At 43.7% G+C, this 23,406-nt stretch overlaps 1 protein-coding gene across 2 annotated transcripts in view; it reads left to right on the top strand.

Moving 5' to 3' along the window:
• Positions 1-23,406, top strand: part of Shc3 (SHC adaptor protein 3) — a 173,248-nt gene that overhangs the window by 101,905 nt on the left and 47,937 nt on the right. The gene's annotated exons all lie outside the window — the stretch shown is intronic.

Genomic DNA, 23,406 nt, shown 5'->3' with positions numbered 1-23,406 from the left:
TTTCTTTTGATTGTTACAGGGGCTTCCTTTGAGAGTTTGCCTTGAGTCTTGGTGGAGACTTTGAACTTGGACTTTTGGACAATCATAGAACTGTTAAGACTATGAGGGCTCTTGGAAGGTGACTGAATGTATTTTTCATTGTGAAATGGGCATGAATTCTGGGGCAGAATGTTATGGTTTGGATAAGAGGTGCTCATGTGTGAAATGCAAGAAAGCTCAGAGGGTAATGATTGGGTTATGAAAATCTTCAACCCATCAGTGCATTGATCCCCTGATAGGAATTTACCGGGTGGTAACTAGGCAGATAGGGTGTGACTGAAGGGTTACTGGGGGCATGCCTTGTTGAACTTTGTCCTTGTTGAGCTTAGTTCTCTCTCTGCCTCCTGGTGCCATATCCTGAGCCACTTTCCTCTACCACACCTTTTACCATGATGTTCCACCTTTGGTCCCCAAAGAATGGAGTCAGCCATCTGAGAGCCCCCAAATAAACTTTTCCACCCCTAAAATTGTTCTTATCAGATCTTTTGGTCACAGCAGAGAAAAAGGTGACTAAAATAGTCTGATTTTGGTCGCTGTGGTTGAAAGACCTAGGGGGGAAATAAACCCCAACAATTTAGGGGAGGGAAAAATTTATTTTAGATTCCCAAGTTTCAGAGTTTAGTCCATGATTGGTCAACTCCATCACTCTGGGCCTGAAGTGAGGCAGAGCATCATGGTAGAAGGGTATGACTGAGGGCTGGGAAACAGAAAGAGAATGAGGCACCAGAGAAAAAGGCCTGTCCCCAGTGACCTACTTCTTCCTTCCAGACCCTTGCTGCCTACAGGTCTCTCCAAGTACAATATTTCCTTTAAATCACTAATCCATCAAATGGATTAATCTACTGATTTGGCTGTAGATGTCATCATGTAATCACTTCACCTCTGCATGAGTTTCCAGGGGACATCTTACACCCACGATATTACTGGAGTGTTTGTTGCTTTGGAGATGTGACTAGTACATTAGGGACTTGAGAAAGAGCTCTCACTCTGAGATTGTCCTTTGGTAATCTAGGGACTCTACATCCTGAGTGACTCATTTAGATCACAAGATGATTCACAGTTTCCTCTTCCTTTTTGATTAGTGATTGACTGTACCCCTGTTTGCTGAACAAGATCTATGAGATCACGTGAAACACTATCAAACAGGTAAAGGGTTGTCTTTCTTTCTCTCCTACACACACACACACACACACACACACACACACACACACACACACACTCCACCCCCAAAGCCTCACACATGGTAGTAAGTGCTGTGCAGCTGAGCCATATCCCCAGCCCTTGGATATTACTCTTGTGCTCACGTCATTAGTATTTCTGGATCTTATTCAGAACTTGAAAAAAAACAACAACTTAGAACTGACCTATGTTTCCATTTTGTTTTTTTGGGGGGAGGGCACTAGGGATTGAACCCAGGGGTGCTTTCCTGAGTCACATCCCCAGCCCTTTTTATTTTGAGACAGGTTTTCATTAAGTTGCTAAGGGCCTTCTTCAAGTTGCTTGGGCTGGCCTCCAACTTGTGATTCTCCTGCCTCAGCCTCCAGATTTGCTTGACTTACAGATGTGTACCATCATGCTTCACCATTTTTTCCATTTTTTTGTGTGAGAATGAGGCATCAGAACAAGGTGAAAAGACTGAATGGAAGTCTTCAACTTTGACTAAGTTATTAGTATAGCCCTGAATAGATTCACTGTTTTTCAGGAAATTGGAATTCTTCTTTTTTCCCCCCTCTTATATTTAATTTTAAACTAAGACTTGTCAATATTTAAAATATATAAATTGATATTTTTTTACAGTACTGGAGGTTAAGCCTGACACTCTACCACTGAGCTACACCCCAGCCGTTTCTAAATTTCATTTTGAGACAGGGTCTTAATAGATTGCCCACGCGGCCTTGAAACCTGTAGCCTCAGCCTTCCGAGTAGCGAGGATTACAGGTGTGCACCACCACACATAGCTTTAATCTATTGATACAGTCCATAATCTTTTGATACAGTCCAAATTTGACTATAGCCAAATTAGTATACCCATCCCCTTTGTATGTGTGTATGGTGAGCACTTAATCTACGGCCTTAGAAATTCCAATCATGCAAACTGTCGTCATTAACTCTAGTCACTGTACTATACATTAGCTCTCTAGACTGCTCATTCTATATAAGGTTACTATTTTTGGTGGACTATAGTTTTTTTCCCTTGGAGTGTCCTTACCTTGTTTTGATATTGCGGTGATACTGGCTTCATAGAATGAGTTTGAAAATGTCCCTCTCTATTTCATAGAATAATTTGAGGAGCATTGGCATTTTTTCTTTATCGATCTGGAAGAATTCTGCTGTATACTCATCTGGTCCTGAGATTTTCTTTGTTGGAAGATTTCTAATTACTGTTTATAATGTTATTGTTTGTTATCAGTGTGTTTAGTTTTTCTATATCCTCTTGGTTCAACTTTTGTATTTCATATGTGTCTAGAAATTTATTCATTTCTACTAGATTTTCTAATTTATTGGAATGTAAGTTTTCAAAAATAGTTTCTAATGACCCTCTGGATTCATTCATGTCTGTTTTAATATTTCCTTTCACCTCTAATCTATTAATTTGACTCTTCTCCACCCACCCTTCTCTGTTTGTTTGAATAGAAGTTTATCAATCTTGCCCATATTATTTTTTTTTTTTTTTTTTTTTTTTTTTCAGTTTTGACATTCCTTATTTATTTCTTTTTTTTTTTTTTTTTTTTTTTTTTTTTATTGGTTGTTCACAACATTACAAAGCTCTTGACATATCATATTTTCATACATTAGATTGAAGTGGGTTATGAACTCCCAATTTTCCCCGAAATGCAGAATCACATCGGTTATACATCCACAGTTTTACATAATGCCCAATTAGTAATTGTTGTATTCTGCTACCTTTCCTATCCCGTACTATCCCCCCTCCCCTCCCCTCCCTTCTTCTCTCTCTACCCCATCTACTGTAATTCATTACTCTCCTTGTTTATTTTCCCATTCCGCTCATAACCTCTTATATGTAATTTTGTATAGCAATGAGGGTCTCCCTTCATTTCCATGCAATTTCCCTTTTCTCTCCCTTTCCCTCCCATCTCATGACTCTGTTAAATGTTAGTCTTTTCTTCCTGCTCTTCCTCCTTGCTCTGTTCATGGTTGCTCTCATTATATCAAAGAAGACATTTGGTATTTGTTTTTTAGGGATTGACTAGCTTCACTAAGCATAATCTGCTCTAGTGCCATCCATTTCCCTGCAAATTCTATGATTTTGTCATTTTTTATTGCTGCATAGTACTCCATTGTGTAAAGATGCCACATTTTTTTTATCCATTCATCTATTGAAGGGCATCTGGGTTGGTTCCACAGTCTAGCTATTGTGAATTGTGCTGCTATGAACATCGATATGGCAGCATCCCTGTAGCATGCTCTTTTAAGGTCTTCAGGAAATAGTCCGAGAAGGGCAATAGCAGGGTCAAATGGTGGTTCCATTCCCAGCTTTCCCAGGAATCTCCAAACTGCTTTCCAAATTGGCCGCACCAATTTGCAGTCCCACCAGCAATGTACAAGAGTACCCTTTTCTCCACATCCTCGCCAGCATTTGTTGTTGTTTGACTTCATAGTGGCTGCCAATCTTACTGGAGTGAGATGGTATCTTAGGGTGGTTTTGATTTGCATTTCTCTGACTGCTAGAGATGGTGAGCATTTTTTCATGTACTTGTTGATTGATTGTATGTCCTCCTCTGAGAAGTGTCTGTTCAGATCCTTGGCCCATTTGTTGATTGGGTTATTTGTTATCTTATTGTCTAATTTTTTGAGTTCTTTGTATACTCTGGATATTAGGGCTCTATCTGAAGTGTGAGGAGTAAAAATTTGTTCCCAGGATGTAGGTTCCCTATTTACCTCTCTTATTGTTTCTCTTGCTGAGAAAAAACTTTTTAGTTTAAGTAAGTCCCATTTGTTGATTCTTGTTATTAACTCTTGTGCTATGGGTGTTCTATTAAGGAATTTGGAGCCCGACCCCACAATATGTAGATCGGAGCCAACTTTTTCTTCTATCAGACGCAGAGTCTCTGATTTGATATCAAGCTCCTTGATCCATTTAGAGTTAACTTTTGTGCATGGCGAGAGGAAGGGATTCAGTTTCATTTTGTTGCATATGGATTTCCAGTTTTCCCAACACCATTTGTTGAAGATGCTATCCTTCCTCCATTGCATGCTTTTAGCCCCTTTATCAAATATAAGATAATTGTAGTTTTGTGGATTGGTCTCTGTGTCCTCTATTCTATACCATTGGTCCACTCGCCTGTTTTGGTACCAGTACCATGCTGTTTTTGTCACTATTGCTCTGTAATATAGTTTGAAATCTGGTATCGCTATACCGCCTGATTCACACTTCCTGCTTAAAATTGCTTTTGCTATTCTGGGTCTTTTATTTTTCCATATGAATTTCATGATTGCTTTATCTATTTCTACAAGAAATGCCATTGGGATTTTGATTGGCATTGCATTAAACCTATAGAGAACTTTTGGTAATATCGCCATTTTGATAATGTTAGTTCTGCCTATCCATGAACAGGGTATATTTTTCCATCTTCTAAGATCTTCTTCTACTTCTCTTTTTAGGGTTCTGTAGTTTTCATTGTATAAATCTTTCACCTCTTTTGTTAGGTTGATTCCCAAGTATTTTATTTTTTTGGAGGATATTGTGAATGGGGTAGTTTTCCTCATTTCCGTTTCAGAGGTTTTGTCGCTGATATACAGAAATGCCTTTGATTTATGCGTGTTGATTTTATATCCTGCCACTTTGCTGAATTCATTTATTAGTTCTAGTAGTTTCTTTGTAGACCCTTTTGGGTCTTCTAAGTATAGAATCATGTCATCTGCAAATAGTGATAATTTAAGTTCTTCTTTTCCTATTTTTATGCCTTTAATTTCTTTCGTCTGTCTAATTGCTCTGGCCAGTGTTTCGAGAACTATATTGAATAGAAGTGGTGATAGAGGGCATCCCTGTCTTGTTCCAGATTTTAGAGGGAATGCCTTCAACTTTTGTCCATTCAGAATGATGCTAGCCTGAGGCTTAGCATAGATAGCTTTTACAATGTCAAGGTACGTTCCTGTTATCCCTAGTTTTTCAAGAGTTTTGAACATAAAGGGATGCTGTACTTTGTCGAATGCTTTCTCTGCGTCTATTGAGATGATCATATGGTTCTTATCTTTAAGTCTATTGATGTGGTGAATAACATTTATTGATTTCCGTATATTGAACCAGCCTTGCATACCAGGGATGAATCCTACTTGATCATGGTGCACAATTTTTTTGATGTGTTTTTGTATTCGATTCGCCAGAATTTTATTGAGGATTTTTGCATCTAGGTTCATTAGAGATATTGGTCTGTAGTTTTCTTTCTTTGAGGAGTCTTTGTCTGGTTTCGGAATCAGGGTGATGTTGGCCTCATAGAATGAATTTGGAAGAGCTCCCTCTTTTTCTATTTCCTGAAATAACTTGAAAAGTATTGGTATTAATTCTTCTTTAAAGGTTTTGTAAAACTCTGCTGTATACCCATCCGGTCCTGGGCTTTTCTTGGTAGGTAGTCTTTTGATGGCTTCTTCAATTTCATCTATTGATATTGGTCTGTTCAAATTGTGTGTATCCTCCTGACTCAGTCTGGGCAAATCATATGACTTAAGAAATTTATCGATGTCTTCACTATCTTCTATTTTATTGGAATATAGGTTTTCAAAATAATTTCTAATTGTCTTCTGTATTTCTGTAGCATCTGTTGTGATATTGCCTTTTTCATCCCGTATGTTAGTAATTTGAGTTCTCTCTCTTCTTCTCTTTGTTAGCATGGCTAAAGGTCTGTCGATCTTATTTATTTTTTCAAAGAACCAACTTTTAGTTTTGTTAATTTTTTCAATAGTTTCTTTTGTTTCAATTTCATTAATTTCCGCTCTGATTTTAATTATTTCTTGCCTTCTGCTACATTTGCTGTTGTTTTGCTCTTCCTTTTCTAGGGCTTTGAGATGAAGTGTGAGCTCATTTATTTGTTGGTTTTTTCTTTTTTTGAGGAATGACCACCAGGCGATGAATTTTCCTCTTAAAACTGCTTTCATTGTGTCCCATAGATTCCGATACGTTGTGTCTGTATTTTCATTTATCTCTAAGAATTTTTTGATTTCCTCCTTTATGTCTTCTGTAACCCATTGATCATTCAGTAACATATTGTTCATTTTCCATGCGATGTAGGATTTTTCCTTCCTTCTTTTATCATTGATTTCCAGTTTCATTCCATTATGATCAGATAAAATGCATGGTATTATCTCCACCGCTTTATATTTACTGAGGGTTGCCCTGTGGCATAATATATGGTCTATTTTTGAGAAGGATCCATGTGCTGCTGAGAAAAATGTATATCCATTTGATGATGGTTGATATATTCTATATATGTCAGTTAAGTCTAGGTTATTGATTGTGGTATTGAGTTCTATAGTTTCCTTGTTCAACTTTTGTTTGGAGGATCTGTCCAATGGTGAGAGAGGTGTGTTGAAGTCACCCATAATTATTGTGTTGTGGTCTATTTGATTCTTGAACTTGAGGAGAATTTGTTTTATGAATGTCGCAGCGCCATTATTTGGTGCATAAATATTGATAATTGTTATGTCTTGTTGGTGAATGGTTCCTTTTAACAGTATATAATGTCCTTCTTTATCCCTTTTGATTAACTTAGTCTTGAAGTCGATTTTATTTGATATGAGGATGGCCACCCCTGCTTGCTTACGAGGACCGTGTGCATGGTATATTTTTTCCCATCCTTTCACCTTCAGCCTGTGTATGTCTTTTCCAATCAGATGTGTCTCCTGGAGGCAGCATATTGTTGGATTTGTTTTTTTAATCCATGATATCAGCCTATGTCGCTTTATTGGAGAGTTTAAGCCATTAACATTCAGAGTTACTATTGATATATGGTTTGTACTTCCATCCATGTTTGATTATTTATCGTTTTTTTTTTTTAAAAAAAAAAAAAAATTTAGTTTGTTTTTCCATGATTATTTTTCCCCCTCGCCCTCTGTCTTTACCGAGGCACTTCCCTCTGATGGTTTTGGTTATTGTTTTTCATTTCTTCCTCATGTAGTGTTTTGCTCAAAATGCTTTGCAATGCTGGTTTTCTGGCTGCAAATTCTTTTAACTTTTGTTTATCATGAAAAATTTTTATTTCGTTGTCATACCTGAAGCTTAATTTTGCTGGATACAGAATTCTTGGTTGGCATCCATTGTCTTTCAGTGTTTGAAATACATTGTTCCATGACCTTCTTGCTTTCAGTGTCTGTGATGAAAAATCCGTTGTTAACCTTATTGGTTTACCCCTGAATGTAATCTGTCTCCTTTCTCTTGTAGCTTTTAATATTTTCTCTTTGTTCTGTATATTGGATATCTTCATAACAATGTGTCTTGGCGTTGGTCTACTGTGATTTTGTGTGCTCGGTGTCCTGTATGCATCTTCAATTTGTATATCTGTTTCCTTTTTTATTTCTGGAAAGTTTTCTGTAATTATTTCATTCAGCAGGTTACTCATTCCCTTGGTTTGAATCTCTGTACCTTCTTCTATCCCGATGACTCGTAAGTTTGGCTTTTTTATGTTATCCCATAACTCTTGGATGTTTTTCTCGTGATTTTTTACCAGCCTTTCTGAGTTGGCTAGACTCTTTTCAAGATGAAATAATTTGTCTTCATTATCTGACGTTCTGGTTTCTACTTGCTCCACTCTGTTAGTGATACTCTCAATTGAGTTTTTAATTTGGTTTATAGTTTCCTTCATTTCCAAGATTATGTTTTGATTCTTTTTTATAATCTCTATCTCCTGATAAAGGTGCTTAACTTCTTCTTTTATCTGTTTGTGTAATACATTCTCAATGTGTTCTTTTGCTGCTTGAATTTGCTGTCTCGTATCCTCTTTAAGGTTCCATTCCATCTGTCTAAGGTGTTCCTTGAGTTCTTTATATGACCATTTTTCTGATGACTCTAGTTCCTCCTGAATATTTAGGCTGTCCTGCATTGTTTGTACTCCTTTTCTTCCTTGCTTTTTGAAGCTGCTCATGTTACTTCTTGTTCTGTTTGACTGCTGCGTTACTGTTTACTCCTATAAATTTATTTGATGCTTGGGAGGAAAGGTATTAGAAGGGAATGGAAAAAGTCACTAAAGAGAATGAGAGTAAGCAGGTAGAATTCAAGGAAGGGGGGATAAGATCATTGAAAAGAAATGAAAAGATAAAAGAAGAAAAAAAAATAGGAAATAAAAAAAGAAAAAAAAATTTTTTAAATAATAAAAAAAAAAATAAAATTGGAAGAAAAAAAATTTTTTAAAAAAATTGTAAAAAAAAAAAAAAAAAATTAAAAAAACAAGAAAGAAAAATGAAACTGAAAGAAAACCCCAAATCAAAATTAAAACAACAACAACAGCAACAACAATAACAGCAACAAAAACAACAACAACAACAAAAAAAAAACTAATAAATGCAGTCTTAGAGTTTGATTAACTTCTCTTCCAGTAGGTGGCGCTGTGACCACCAGGCCAAGTTTCTCCTATCAATACGCGGAAACCAATCACTGTGCAGCAGCTCCTCCTCCCAGACTGGGCAAGTCTCCAATCCTGGGTGCCTAGGGCGTCCTCTTGTGTCTAGTCACTTCCCCACTTTTCCTCTAGCCAGGCCCCTCTCACGGGTGCCGCTCACCACAATACTGGGTACACACCAGGTCTGCTGCTCCCGGGAGCCCTGTTGTCATGAATGACTGGGCACACTCTTCCAGTTTGCCATTCCCTCAGACCCTAAGTTTGTAGAGCTTGGGGCTGAGAATCCTCAGCGAATTTTACTGCCCCTCCGGTAGCCACACCCCCGGTAGCTGGTACAAGAGACCTCAGCTGTCTGCACTGGTGGGAGCGGTAGTCCCACGCCGGCGGGTCCCGCGCCACCTCTAATTCCCTCGGTCTGGCTACCGTGCTCACGGGAGAGCTGGGAGAGGCCCTTACAGGAGAGCTGAGATTGGCCCTTAAGGTTTCCCCGATGTGTGGAGAGGGAAGGCTAGCGAATTACACACCTGTAGCCGCAGGTTTCAATGAAGTTATCTCCTCCGCCGCAGTCTGATGACGTCAGTTCTCTGCCATGGTGGTATCTCTTGCAAATGGCGACAGTTCGTTTCCCTTTGCCGGGTGACCAATGCAACGGGTGGGTGCTTACTGTCTCTCCCAAGCCCCGTTTCACACCTGTGGCCACTACCTATGAAGGCTCGGTTGGCATTTACCTCCGTAGGATCAGAAGGGCTGACCGGTTGTTTCAGCCGGATGGATTAGTGCTGAGTCACAGCTGTTTGTCTGCGGGAAGCAGGCGAACGGGAGCTTGAATTCAGCCGATCCAGGTTCAGTGTGTGTTCTGAGAGGCCCAGACTGCTCGTTCCAGATCCACGTCAGCTCAGCATTGCCTAGTGATCCTCAGCAAACAGAATTAGGCTGTTTACGACTCCCTATGCCTGCACAGCTGAAGAGGTCAGAGACTTGATCTCTCCGCGCCCGCCGCCATGTTGGAATCATCTTGCCCATATTAAAAAAAAACAACTCTTTATTTATTTTTTGCATTGTATTCTTATTCTCTATTTCATTAACTTTGGTTTTGGATTATATTTCTTCTTATTTTGGGAATGGTTCATTTTTGTTTTTCTAAGATTGTGAGGTGATTTATTTGGGCATTTTTTATATAGGCATTTATAGATATAAAATTTCCTCTTAAAATTGCTTTTACTATGTATCAAAGATTTTGGTTTGATTCTAAGAATTATAAATTTTATCGTATTTATTGACCGACCCTGTCATCATTCAAAAGTTATTGAATCTTCATGTGTTTTTATATAGCTTCTATATTTTTTCTTGCTGTTCATTTCTAACTTCATTCTATTATAATGTTATAATATGCAATAAATGTTATCATCCTTTATGGATTTGTGACGACTTGTTTTGTGGCCCAAGATGGGATTGATCTATTTTGGATAAAGTTCCATGAGCAGCTGAAAAGAAAGTGTAGTCACCTATTGTTGGATGGAATATTCTGTAGATGTTGTGAAATCCATATGATCTTCTGTAGCATTTTGCTGATTTTATGTCTGGGTGACCGATTGGTGAGAGGTGTATTGAAATAACTGTTTTATTAGACTGGGATTTGCCTGAGCCTTTTTGGTAAACAGCATTTGTTTTATACAATCAGGTGCACCTTATGTGTGGGGCATAAATATTGACTATCATTATGTCTTCTTGTTGGATTGTTCTCTTTACCAGTGTGTGCTGACCTTCTTTGTCTCTTCTAACTAATTTTGGTGTGAAGTCCACTTTGACAGATTGAGCAGCTACTCCTGCTTGCTTTCAGGCTTTATTTGCATAGATCTTCGTTTTTCCTTCTTATACTTTAAGCCTGTGGATGTCTATGGGCGAGATGTGTTTCTTGCAGACAACATACAGTTGGGTCTCATTTTTTTTTAAATGAAATCTGAAAGTTTGTCTTTTAACTGGAGAACTGAAATTATTTACACACAGTGTTATTGTAGAGAGATAATGTATTCTGTCCTGTGATTTTTATTTCTTTTCAGTGTTTGCTTCAGTGCTAATTCTCATCTGCTTATCTATTCTTCTAATGAGATTTATTCTTTCCTGAGCTCTCTTGGTGTGTAGAATTCCTTTAAGTATGCTGGCTAAGAAGTCATGAATTTCTTTACTTTATGTTTACCTTGGAAGGTTTTCATTTCTTCTTTGATTCTGAAGGATTGCTTTGCTGGATTATAGCAATCTTGGTTGGCAATCTTTTTCTTTTGGGACTCAAAATGCATCAGTCCAAATCCTCCTGGATTTCAGGGTTTCTTCAGAGAAACCTGCTGTTAATCTGAGTAATTTTCCTTAAAATGTGACCTGGCCATCTCTCTTGTATCCTCTGACATTCTTCCTTTTTCTGGATTTTTATTATTGTAATTATAATGTGTCATGTGTCTTCTCTACTTAGGATTCCAAATGCTTCCAGCGTATTGATGTATGACTCATTCAAAGTTTAGGAAATATTCTGTTACTTCACTGAATATGATGTCAGTGATAATAGCCTGTATTTCTACTGTTTCCTCTCTGCCAGTGAAGTGTCGTTTGGTCACTTAATGATGCTCCAGAGTTCTTATATATTCTGGTCCTAGTTTCTGTTTTAGTCAGCTCTGTGCTTCTATGACCAAAAGAACTGACAAGAAGAATTTAGAGAAAAAAAAGTTGATTTTGGCTCATAATCTTCAGAGGTTCAGTCCTTGGTGGGCAAACTCCATAGCTCTGGGCCCAAGGTGATGCAGAACACTATGATGGAAAGATGTGGCAGAAGGAAGCAGCCCGAGACCGGGCAACCAGAAAACAGAGAGAGGGGAGGTCCACTCGCCAAGGACAACATATAAACTCCTAAGGCCCACCCCAGTGACCTACCTCCTCCAGCCCCATCCCACCTGCCAGTAGTTCCCAACCAGTTAATCCATATGGGTGGGAAAATCCACCATTAGGTCACACCTCTTATAATCTAATCATTTCACTTCTGAAGATTCTTGCACTGTCTCACACGTGAGCTTTTTGAGCTCAGATCTAAACCAGAAAAGTTTTATTATTTTTGTCTTTAATGCTCTCTGAAAGTTCCCAAAGGACACCTTGTCCTCAAGCTGAGATTCTGTGTTTTCCTTGATAAAATATTTTAGAAACTTTCAATTGAGTTTTTTATTTGACTTATTGTATCTTTCATTCCCAAGATTTCTGTTTTTTTTTTTTTTTTTTTAAGGAATCTGTCTTCTTAGAGAAAGGCTCATTCAGATTCTGTTTTATTCCTCCCTTAATTTATTCCTTAGATCTTTTTAAATTCGTTAATCATTTTAACAACTAATTTTTAAAGTACTTGGAGATTTCATCTACTTTAATACATGTGAATTCAGTTATTGGGGAGTGACGAACTTTTTGCAGTGTATTTTTTCTGTTTTCTCGTGTTTCTTCTTCTATATTGGGGTTTGCCCATGCCAGAGGATTCACACTGAGTTTTCCAGGGTGGGGAGAAGTGACTTGTCTGTGCCTAGGGCCATACTGGAGGGCCAGGTTAGTCATGCCTGGTGAGACTGCAGGTTTCAAACTGGGATTTTAAAATGGATTTGCTTAGGCTCAGGCCTAAGGCCATGCTTACACACATTTAAAGGAACAACCTAAAACCAGATCAATGAATGGGATACTGGCCAGGAAGAAGTCTATCACGTCAACACAGAAGACAACGGTGGTTAAACGGAAACGCTGACATTAAAGAACCTGAAGTGACCCCTGCACAGGACGTGACATCCAGGGGTCTCTGGCTGGGCCTTCCAGGGGGATCACGCCAGACACTGGGAGACAACAGTCGGCCCCAGGGTCTTGACTGGGTGACCTGCGCGTCTCTGGTGTGGAGGTGCGACCCTGGCCTCTGGCTCACTTCTGCTCCCAGTGCTGCCCAGTTCCTGGGCACAGAGAAGCTCTAGTGACGACAGCCCTGCTTCTAGATCTTTCCCTGCTGGGAGGGCAATTTTGTGTCCTTTGGGAAATGTTCTGTCCCCACAGTTGCAGGAATCGTGCCCCGCCCTTCTCCAGGGGCAGTTGAGGTGGCTCTGAATGTCCTGTGACGAATCCCACCGCTTGACTGGACAGTGTGAGCTGTGCCAGACGGCAGCTGGTGTGCGTGGGCTGGCGTCCATCTAAACCTCCCTTTTCAGAGGTCCTGCTGCCACCCTGCTCCGTCTGCAGCTCCCAGCCGGTTCCTGCCACAGTCTCACTTAGAATCCAGAGGGAGGCCCTGGGAGGCAGGGGTCTGCCCTTCCGCCAGCCTGTGTTTAATCTCCTTCCTGCCAGGCTGCACACCTGCGCCCGCAGGGAAGTCTGCATTTCTGCAAATGTTTAGGATGGTCTGGGGGGATCCTCCGGGCCCCATGCAGCAGCCCCAGGCCTGGCACTGATTTCTCTAAGAGACCATCACTCCGGGGGGGCCTCGCTGGCTCCTGAGTGGAATCCCCACTTTCCTCTGTTTCCCGTCTCCTGGAGCCGCGCACAGGACTCTTGTCTCTCAGGGAGCCTCCCAGGTGGCCTGGCTGCTGCGGATCCCATTGCCCATCCAACCACAGGGGCGAGGTTTTGAGAGGAAGGAAATAGAAGTTTTGTGGATTTGTTAGCAAACGAGAACACACAGGAACTCCTGCCCTGGGGCTGGATTCTAACTACTGGGGGCGGTGTTGGGGGACAGGGGGCTAAACTCCAGATGCCCCTGTGAGGAGTCCTAGTTGAGATCCAGGCGGTAGCCTTGAGGGGCACACCTGCGTCCTAGAGCCCCAGCTCCCAAGTCTGGATCCCTTCCTTCCTGAGGTCAGCGAGCAGGACGGACAACTAGGCCGAGTCCAGGAAGAATGGTGACCTTGCTGCTTCCGAGGTTAGGGACAGGGAGTGGGAGAAGAGAAGGGGAAACGTCAGCTTTAAAATCAGCCACCGATGGCCGAGCAGCAAGGTCTATATTTAAAGCACAAAGCAGATGCCTGTTCTGTGACTTTTCTACCATCTTTTTCACCGTCTTCATCTGGAAGCATTTCTAGTGAGCATTCATAGTTACCTCCCCCGTATCGAGACCCCCGGTTACTACAGTTAATCTGGTGGAAGGGGAAAAGTCTCTCTTCCTAGTCACCAAGTCCCATGGGAACCGCCGCCATCAAGATCTCCAGGAGGTAAGGGTCCCCCGGAGGTTGGGGAGGGGGAGTTGAAAACTAGGGCCCATGGGGGGCCCAGGCAGTGACATGCGCAGAGGAGAGATGAAACTCCCAAGAGATTCGGCTCTGCTGGGTTCTCATGAACCATGCTCTTTCCTAAAATTTATGTTTTAGAGTTTTACTTAATTTTTAACTGACACATGACTATGATACATATTCGAGAGGTACAGAGGGAGGTTTTGCATACTCCTGTACAGTGGGCAATGATCAAATCAGAGGAATTAGCATTTCTGCTACCACTGACATTTATCATTTCCTTTTCCTTACGATGAGGATATTAGAAGTGCTCTCAGTTACTTGAAATATCTAGTTTATTGCTCACTGTACTCACCCTATTGGGCAACACCACGACAGAACTTATTCCTTCCAACTGAGTTTTGTACCTGTTGACCAGTCTTTCCTCCTCGTCTTCTCCTCCTCCACACCCTTCCCAGCCTGTACAACTAGCATGCCACTCTATTGCCGAGATCAGCATTTTTAGATTCTACACATTAACTGAGAACAGGCAGAGTTATCTTTCTGTGCCTGCTTGTTTCACTTAATATAGTGCCCTCCAGGTTTATCCATATTGCTGCAAATGACAAGATTTACTCTTTTTTATGGCTGCCTGGTCTTCCATCGTGTTTTATCGGTTACATTTTCTTTATCCACTCATCTGTCATTGGTCTCTTAGGCTGATTCCATTTCTTGGCCACTGTGAATAGCCAAGTACAGATTTCTCTTCAATGTCTTTATTTCAGTTTCTTGGGGTAAATATCACTTGAGGACTGTCATTACTACCCAGTGACTCCCATGTCCTGCAACCATATATATGTCCATATTAGTTCTAAGTGACCTGTTTGGGTCACAAGCAACTACAAAATGAGGCTCCAGTTGGACATACAGCTGTCCACAAGGGGCAAGTGATTCATGCAATTTTTAGTCACAATGGCACCCTGATTAGGCCCCTTCTGGTACTCCCTGGAGCGACACATGACAAGTCATATCTGAGACTTAGGTGATGCTGCCTTAGCAGGAGAAAAACTGACACATTCAACCTTAGAAGTTCCTGAGACATCCTGCGCTCTTCACCCAAGATTTTCCTAACAGTGGGAGAGATGTGGAATGGACTCCAGTGAATCCTGCAAATGGGATACACCACCACAGGTAGCCAGACTCCCTTATTCTGGCCTTCAGTCATAGGTGGTTATCTTGGTGTTTTTTTTCCTTTTTTTAAGTACCAGGGATCGAACTCGACCCCTGAGCCACCTCCCCAGCCCTATTTTGTATTTTATTTAGAGACAGGGTCTCGCTGAGTTGCTTAGCACCTCGCCATTGCTGAGGCTGGCTTTGAACTCTCGATCCTCCTGCCTCAGCCTCCCAAGCTGCTGGGATGACAGGTGTGCACTACCGCGCCCAGCAGTAAGCCCAGCAATCATTTCAGTGAAAGGGATCTGGTTCTTTGACCCTGGAAGGCAGTAGGCCCTAAGAGGTGGTTTTTTCAGAAAGGCTTTACATAATAAGAACTCATCACCGGGCACCGGGGTGCACACCCCTAACCCCAGCTCCCCGGGAGGCTGAGCAGAAGGATCGCAAGTTGGCAGCGTAGGTGAGTAAGCACTACACGGCCTCAGAGTAAAATAAGGAGTGGTGGGTACCCGTGGGTCCAACCCCCAACACTGCAGACAAAACGAAAAGCCCCATTGATGGGAAAGACTGTAGTTTTGCCTCTAATTATTCCTTTCCCCAGAAACAAAGCCTCATCTGAGTAGGGGTGCGTGCAATGACTTACTCTCTTATCTTTCCCTCCGGTTTGCCCAGGAGGTTCAGGGTTTGTCCTGGTGACAGTGTGGCTGAGGGTTCGTCTCCCAACCACTGGTGCCGAGATGGTCCCCACGCGGGGCTCTGGGAGCAGTGATCTTCACCAACAGAGCCAGGCCCCATCTTACCAAGTCCCCCTTTCCCACCCGGGAGGCTGGGCCCACGCACGGCCAGCCTGCTCCTGGTGTCACTCGGGAACGGCAGGCCCAGCCTGTGACGTCCTCCTGAGGGCTCCTGCCCCACCCCACCCCTGGTGGTTCTGGGTCCCCCCACCCCAACTCTCTTGCGGTACCCTGATTGAAAGTCAGAGTGCCCTGAGCCCTGTGTGACCCGCCCGCCGTGGGGACCTCCCGCCAGCCTCAGGCCAAGCCAGGCCATGAGCACCCCAGACACTGATAAAGGTGCTTTGTTGTCCCAAACACTGACAGCCCTGGCACCTGCCCTGGCACCAGCCCTCGCCCAGCACTCCCAGGACTCCCCCGGCCTCGCCACCCCACCCCCCAGTGAAGGCACACCCCCAGTGAGCCACCTCCTGCAGCCGCACCCTGCCTGCCTGCGGTCACCTCCCAGGTGACCCAGCTCAGGGGACTGACACGGATCAGGTGCCGCCTCTCACCATCAGGTCATTTCCCCTCTGTTCTTTTCCTGGTCTCTCATGAGCTTTGGGGACATGCAACATGGAAATCTCAACGATCCCTGTTCTCCGTGTCCTTAGTAAGAACAGCCCCAGGCCCTGGGGGGGGGGGTTCCCTGTACTGACCGCCCAGGTAGTTGAAGCTCCTATCATTGGAACACCAAATGGACCCCCTGGTGATGGTGTGGGGTACTCCCTTGTGGGTATCTCCGAGTTTTCAGCTGTGGGTTCAGTGAGGAAAAAAATGCCCAGGAACGCCGCCCCCCCCAGGCCACCTGCTTGTCTTCTTAGCAATGATCTCTTCCTGGCTCCCCACTTCTCTGCCTTGTCTATTCCTGCCACCTGTCAACAAGACATCAGCCTTCCTGATTCATCCTGCAGACTCTGACCTCCTCTCCCACCACTTCCCCTCCCACCACGGCCGCTGCACCAACTGTGGGTTCGATCATCCTTGGACATGACTGGCAGGCTGCTGCCCCAGGGCCTTTGCACTTATTAGACCCAGGATCTTCCCATACCAGCCTTCCCATGCTTCCTTCCTGGCTTCCTTCTTATGTCCTCTCCAATGTCACCTCCTCTGACCATCTCGTGCATTTAACCGATACCAGAATCCCCCTTTATTTCACCTTTTCTCCATGGTTGTTTTAGTTCCTTGTGGGTACTGTAGCCAATGACTACAGAGTAGATGGCGTCAAACAAAGAAATTTATTCTCTCAACCTTCTGGAGGACAGGAGTCTGACATCAGGGGACAGCATGCCCTCATTTTCTCCAAAGGCCCTAGTGGAGGCCCTAGCCGTTTTGACGGCTCCCAACATTCCTTGGCTTGCGGCCCCATTGCTCCGATCTCTGCCTCCACTTTCACCTCATCCCTTCCAATCTGTGTCCATGTCTTCTCTTCTTTTGTCTCTTATAAGACACATGATCTTTTTTTTCTTCTTTTAATTTTTAAAAAATTGTTCTAATGACTTGAACATGACGGCAGAGTGCATGCTGACACACTGTACACAAATGGAGCACAACTTCTCCTTCCTCTGGCTGTGCATGGTGCAGAGTCACACAGGTTGTATACAGAGTAATAATGTCCATCTCATTCCACCATCCTTCCCCCCCCACACACCTCCTCCCCTCCCCTCACTCCCCTCTGCCCAATCCAAAGTTCCTCCATTCTTCCCCACTGCCCCTGTCCCCCATTATGGATCCACATCCACTTATCAGAGAAAACAATTGGACTTTGGTTTTCTGGGTTTGGCTTATTTCACTTAACATGATATTCTCCAGCTCCATCCATTTACCTGCAAATACCATAATTTCATTCTTCTTTAAGGTTGCGTAATATGCCATTGTGTATACATACCACATTTTCTTTATCCAGTCATCTGCCAAAGGGTACCTAGGTCAGCTTCATAACTTAGCTATTGTGAATCGAGCTGCTATAAGCATTGATGTGGCTGCATTCCTGTGGCATGCTGACTTTTAAGTCCTTTGGGTATAAACAGAGGTGTAGGATAACTGGGTCAAATGGTGGTTCCATTCCCAGTTTTATGAGGAATCTCCACACTGCTTTCCAGAGTGGTTGCACCAATTTGCAGTCCCACCAGCAGTGTATGTGTGTGCCTCTTCCCCCACATCCTCGCCAACATTTATTGTTGCCTGTATTCTTGATGATTGCCATTCTGACTAGGGTGAGATGAAATCTTAGAGTAGTTTTGATCTGCATTTCTCTAATTGCTAGCGATGCTGAACATTTTCTCGTATATTTGTTGATCAATTGTATTTCTTCAGACATTTCATCTTAATTAGAACAGGAACTCTGTGTTGTTTCTTGCTCCATCCCCAGATCCTAGGGTAGGGTCTAGAGCATGCTAGATGCTTGGTAAATGTCTATTGAATGACATCTTCAGTAACTACTTTGGACACACCATTTTGTGCTCCAATGCAAGAATTTTCCTAGGAGATGCATACCTCTAAGGCTGAATTACCATGTCTTTGTTCATCCTCAGCTTTTCTGAAACTATTATCCCACAAGTGACAGAGAAGGGCTCCTTTGGTTGAACAATTGACCCTTTCAGACTTTTAAATCCCTGCCAGCCTGATGGGTGTAAATGCTATCTCCGTGTAGTCTTAATCTGGAGCTAGGACACATGTTAAGTGACTACTAACATGCTAGCTTGATTTTTAAATTCCTTACCTATCTTGGATCAAAAGCTTTGAACAATGAGCGGCATATGAATACATAAAAGGAGCAGACTATGGTTGGCTGATAAACCTGCTAGGGTTTGAGCAATCTCCTTTGCTCTGCTGAGAATCCATTGGACTTTGATGCTCTATGTCAGTGGGGGGCCATCAGCCCCAATGAAAGGAAGAGAGAGTAGCTACTGTCTAGCAGGATATTTCAGTCAGCTTTTCATTGCTGGGACCAAAAGTCCTGACGAGAACAACTTAGACGGGGAAAGTCGATTTTGGCTCATGGATTCGGAGGTTTAGTCCGTGGTTGGCTGAACCCATTGTTGTGGGTCCAAGGTGAGGCAGAGCACCACCCGAGGAGGAGAGCATCTCAGGGCACGGCGTGCAGGGAGCAGAGACGGCGGGCGGGCCTCTTAGCTAAGCTGTTCTTACAGGCTCTGCGGCCCCCCCTGTCGGGCTGAGTTAAGGGGCTTCAGGAAATGGACTCCAACCTCGCATTAACCAGGTGGAAGACATTTTTGTTCCGACTTTTTAAATCAGTGGATAGCACTGTGTGATTCTATCCTGTTGTGCCCTAACGCTGAAGTCCGCCAGGCCTTCTGTATCCATGGACTCCACATCTTTGGATTTGCAGATGGAAAATATTTAGAATAACAATGCAACAGTAAAAATAGTACACATAAAAATAGAATGTAACAACTATTTGCATAGCATTTACATTGTATTAGCTACTTTAAGTCATCGCAGAGTGATTTCGAAGCATAGGGAGAATGTGTGTAGGTTGTGTGCAAATATATGCCATTTTGTACGGGGGAATTGACATCCTCAGATTTTAGTACCCTCAGGAGATCCTGGAATCAATGCCCTACATATTCTAAGGGAAGACTATAGATATTCATTATGGAATGGTTAAATCTAGCTAATTAACCAATGCATCACCCTCACATAGTTTTACTTTTTTGATAGCAACCGTTTTCTTTTTTACATTTTCAATAACACACTATTTTGTTATTAACTATAGTCATCTTGCTGTACAATTGGTCTCTGGAAGTTTATTCTCCTTTCTCACTGTAATTATATATCCTTTATCCAACATCTCTTCATCCCTCCTCTACCCGAACACCCTCTTGTGATATCTACCGTTCTACTCTCTGCTCCCATGAGATCAATTGTTTAATTTTTTTAAGAGAGAGAGAGAAAGAGAAGAGAGAGAGGTTTTTTTAATATTTATTTTTCAGTTTTCAGTGGACACAACATCTGTTTTATTTTATGTGGTGCTGAGGATGGAACCCAGCGCCCCGCACATGCCAGGCGAGCGCGCTACCACTTGAGCCACATCCCCAGCCCAAGAGATCGACTTTTTAAAAATTAAGTCTATAGATTTCATGCAATCCTTATCAAAATACCAATGAAATTTACAGAAGTAAAAAAGAGCAATCCTAAAATTTGTATGGGATCACAAAAGACCCTGAATAACCAAAGCAATCTTGAGCAAAAGGAACAAAGCAGCCCACTACCTGACTTCAAATTATGCTGCAAAGTTGCACTAAGAAAGCAGAGTTTGAGCATAAAACAGACACACAGACTCATGGAACAGGGTAGAAATCCCAGAAATAAATCCATGCATTCACAGCTAGTGGATTATCCATAAAGGTACCAAAAACACATGCTGGGGAAAAAGGATAGTCTATTCAAAAGTTGTCATTGGAAAATCTGGGTATCCACACGCAGAAGAATACAACTAGATGCTGTCTCTCAAGTCAACTAAAATGGCTTAAAGACATAATTGTAAGACCCCAAACTATGAAACTTTTAGAAGAAAATAGGGGAAATGTTTCATGACATTGGTCTGGGCAAGGATATTTTGGGGTCAGAACTCAAAAGCATAGTTAACAAAAAAATAAGATCTGGCAAATGGGATTATATCAAACTATTAACTAATTTTTTTAACTGAACTAAACTTCTCAGAGAGAAACCATAAGTCAAGGGTTATAATGACAATAAGAACTTGGGCAAACAGGAAAGAAATAGCAAAGCTGGTAAGATTGACTTCCAGTTTGGACACTTTGTAGGTGTCAATTTCAAAGTAAAAATGATAATCAGAAAAGGTAAGAAATCAACTACTCCAAATTAAAAATTGTTTTAAAAAGTGCCTCAAAGATGGAAAGATAAATTTTCTAACCATTGACATTCACAGAAGTAAAAAAAGAGACTCCTGTTGGCCAGTGAGCTCCACCAGTAAGTAAACGACACTCTGCTGGCTGTCAATGCCATCCAAAGGACCAGTTCCCCAGGAGTGACCGAGTGGACCGTGCTTCCATCTTGCCGGTCCCTGACCCATGTTTCCCCTTCTCCATCATTTCGCCTCTTCATTCTGGGCACAGTGCTCCGGGTCTCTCTCATCGTCCTCCTGGCTTGGGAACTGTGCCTTTGGCCGCCACGTCCTCATGGACGCGTGAAGCCCCACACCGCTACCCGGGTCTGATGGCCACCTTTTGGGAGGACTCATCTTTGATGTTCATGCCAGATCCTCTTGGCTGTGGCTTCGGCTAAAGACTGGCAAAGCTCTCGGAGAAGATACCAGGCTCCCAAGACGACATCCAGGGTTCCTTTGGGGCGTGTGGGGTGAGCTCCTGGGACACGTAAAGGCCACTTTACAAAAGGAATCCTCAGGCCAAGCAGCGGATGATGCTGTTTCCTCCATTCACTGGGGGCCGTGCCGGGTCCCAGGACCGAGTCCTGATTTAATTCCTGTGAACAGCGATGGTGATCGTGAGCTCCTGTGCCGGCTCGCTGTCTGTAGGCCGTGCCACCCTCTGTCACTTAGACTGCAGGGCCTGGTCCTCACCCTGCGAGGGCACTGGCACCTAGGCCCTTGCTGCTCCAGGCTGCCTGGCCTTAGGGGACAGCACACCCTTCACAGCCTTCGTGTTTTCAGGTGTGTAGGAGTTTAGTGGAGGTGAGATGCGAGTGGCCGGCCCCGAACAAGCCTCATTCTCTCTTCTCCATTTCAGATGTTAGCGGTGGCTTCTCTCCTTTAAAAAAAAGACTCTATCTTCTGACCCCTTTCCTCTCTTATTCTATGGTTCTCTAAAGTTCCAGGCCATGCCGTTGGCTGGTGCTGATGCGGAACAGTAGGGGCCACTAAGTGTGGCTGGAAGCCCGCAGATAGGCTGGGGGAACCCGGTCAGGCTGGATTTTGCTTCTTCAAGTCTGAACCTCCACTTCCTTTTGACCTTGAGCGTGAGGCTTGCGTTTGAATTCCTCGGTGACTTGTGCCACCGTGATCCTTGCTTAATACGGGCTTGGCTTTGTGACTATCCAGGACTATGCTAATAATAAAACCCACGATAAAACCCGATGATATCACGAATCAACATGTAAACGGTATCTGGGACACCTCCACCTTTTTACACGAATCCTTTGCCTGTGGCTGAAATAGGACTGCTCTATCTATGTGATGGGTCACGCTGCAATCCAGAGCAACGGTGTGCTCGCCACATTCTTCCCCCCAAATACTGTTCCCCAGGTCCACCTGTAGTCTGGGGGATTAGCAGACTGAGGGTCCAGGGCTGTCCTGTGGGTGAACCGCCAGTATCTGGCTGGCTCTGGGCAGATGCACGTGGAGGTGGTGGGGGTCTCTGCCCCCTTCCGGTCTACACGAGGCTTCTTTCTGGCGTGTCCTGGTTTCTCTGGCAAGATGGGTGCAGTTCCATGTCTCCCTAGTCACTGCCGTCCCTCGGGAATGACCACCAAGCTCCTTGCTGGGGGTTGGCAATACCTGGTGGCTGTTGGCAAGAGAGAGACGGAGCGTTGATGGGCATCTGTCACTCTTCTCCAGGAGAATCCCTTCATCCCATTTGTCGCCAGGCTGTGTGCTGTGCTCGTCCAAAGACAGAATCACAACACATTTAGTCATGGATCTCACTTATTTGTGATTCACGAACTGGGGACCTTCTAAACCTGGAGAGCTCCCACAGGGCCAAGCAGAACGGTGGGTTTGTCAAGTGGGCACAAGGAGACAGAACGATTAGAAGAACGGCCGGATTGGTCAAGATCAGGACACTTACTTTTTAACTTTTTGGGGTGGTGGGGAGGTCAGGGCTGAAGCAGAGGGCCTTTCTTACTACACTGGCTCCTGTTTTCTGGAGAAACTGGTCTATTTGGGGATCTGTCCGCTTCCTTCAAGTTCCCATTTGGGAATGGGGCAGTTGTCAGGAGGGACTCCATGTTGGTCAGGTCTGGTCTGCTGGGACACGTGCAGGAGCTCAGGGCAAACAACGGCCTTGGTCATTTTGTCTAGCACGCTGCTCCTGGTGACAGGCCCGCAGAGTCTGGAGGTCTCACGTCGGGGCACACTGTCCTGGTGCGGAGGCTGTCCTGCTGGTACCTGCCCTCGAACCATTGAAAGCCCTCTCAGGCCGCTGCCCCGCCTCTGGGCACTGTTCTGGCCACCAGCTCCCTAACTTCTATCTCTTCTTCCTCACAAGCTGCCTTCCTGAGAATCTGCCTGAAAACCCAGTCCCGGTGTCGTGTGGGACGTGGCTCGCACGTCGCGGGGACGGGCAGGCACACGGGCTGATACCTCTTGACCACCATTCCAAGAGGTTGTGCTTCCCACTCTTTCCAGCGACTGCCTTTGGCGGTCTACATTGTACTCCCACTGAAAAGTCGCGGAACCACTGTCTCCAGGTTCACTTGACAGCTCTCAGTTTAAATCCACTGCTCACAGCCCACGGGCACTTCGTGGGACTCCGTTGGTGCAAGACCAGGCTCTAGGCTGTGCTGAGGTCTCCCTCCAAAGGCCGTTTCCCTAACAAGGTTAGAATTGACTGTCTGAAGACTCTAAGGATATTGAAGCACCACCAATTTGGACTTAAAAGTCCCTTCTTTAAAAATAGAGCCTATAATTTTGCAGACAGCGGG

Source organism: Ictidomys tridecemlineatus, chromosome 13 (assembly GCF_052094955.1).
Source record: "Ictidomys tridecemlineatus isolate mIctTri1 chromosome 13, mIctTri1.hap1, whole genome shotgun sequence".
In the NCBI taxonomy this organism is placed as follows: Eukaryota; Metazoa; Chordata; class Mammalia; order Rodentia; family Sciuridae; genus Ictidomys; species Ictidomys tridecemlineatus.
Note: the sequence above shows the minus strand (reverse complement) of the source record. Positions and strands in the feature narration are given on the sequence as shown.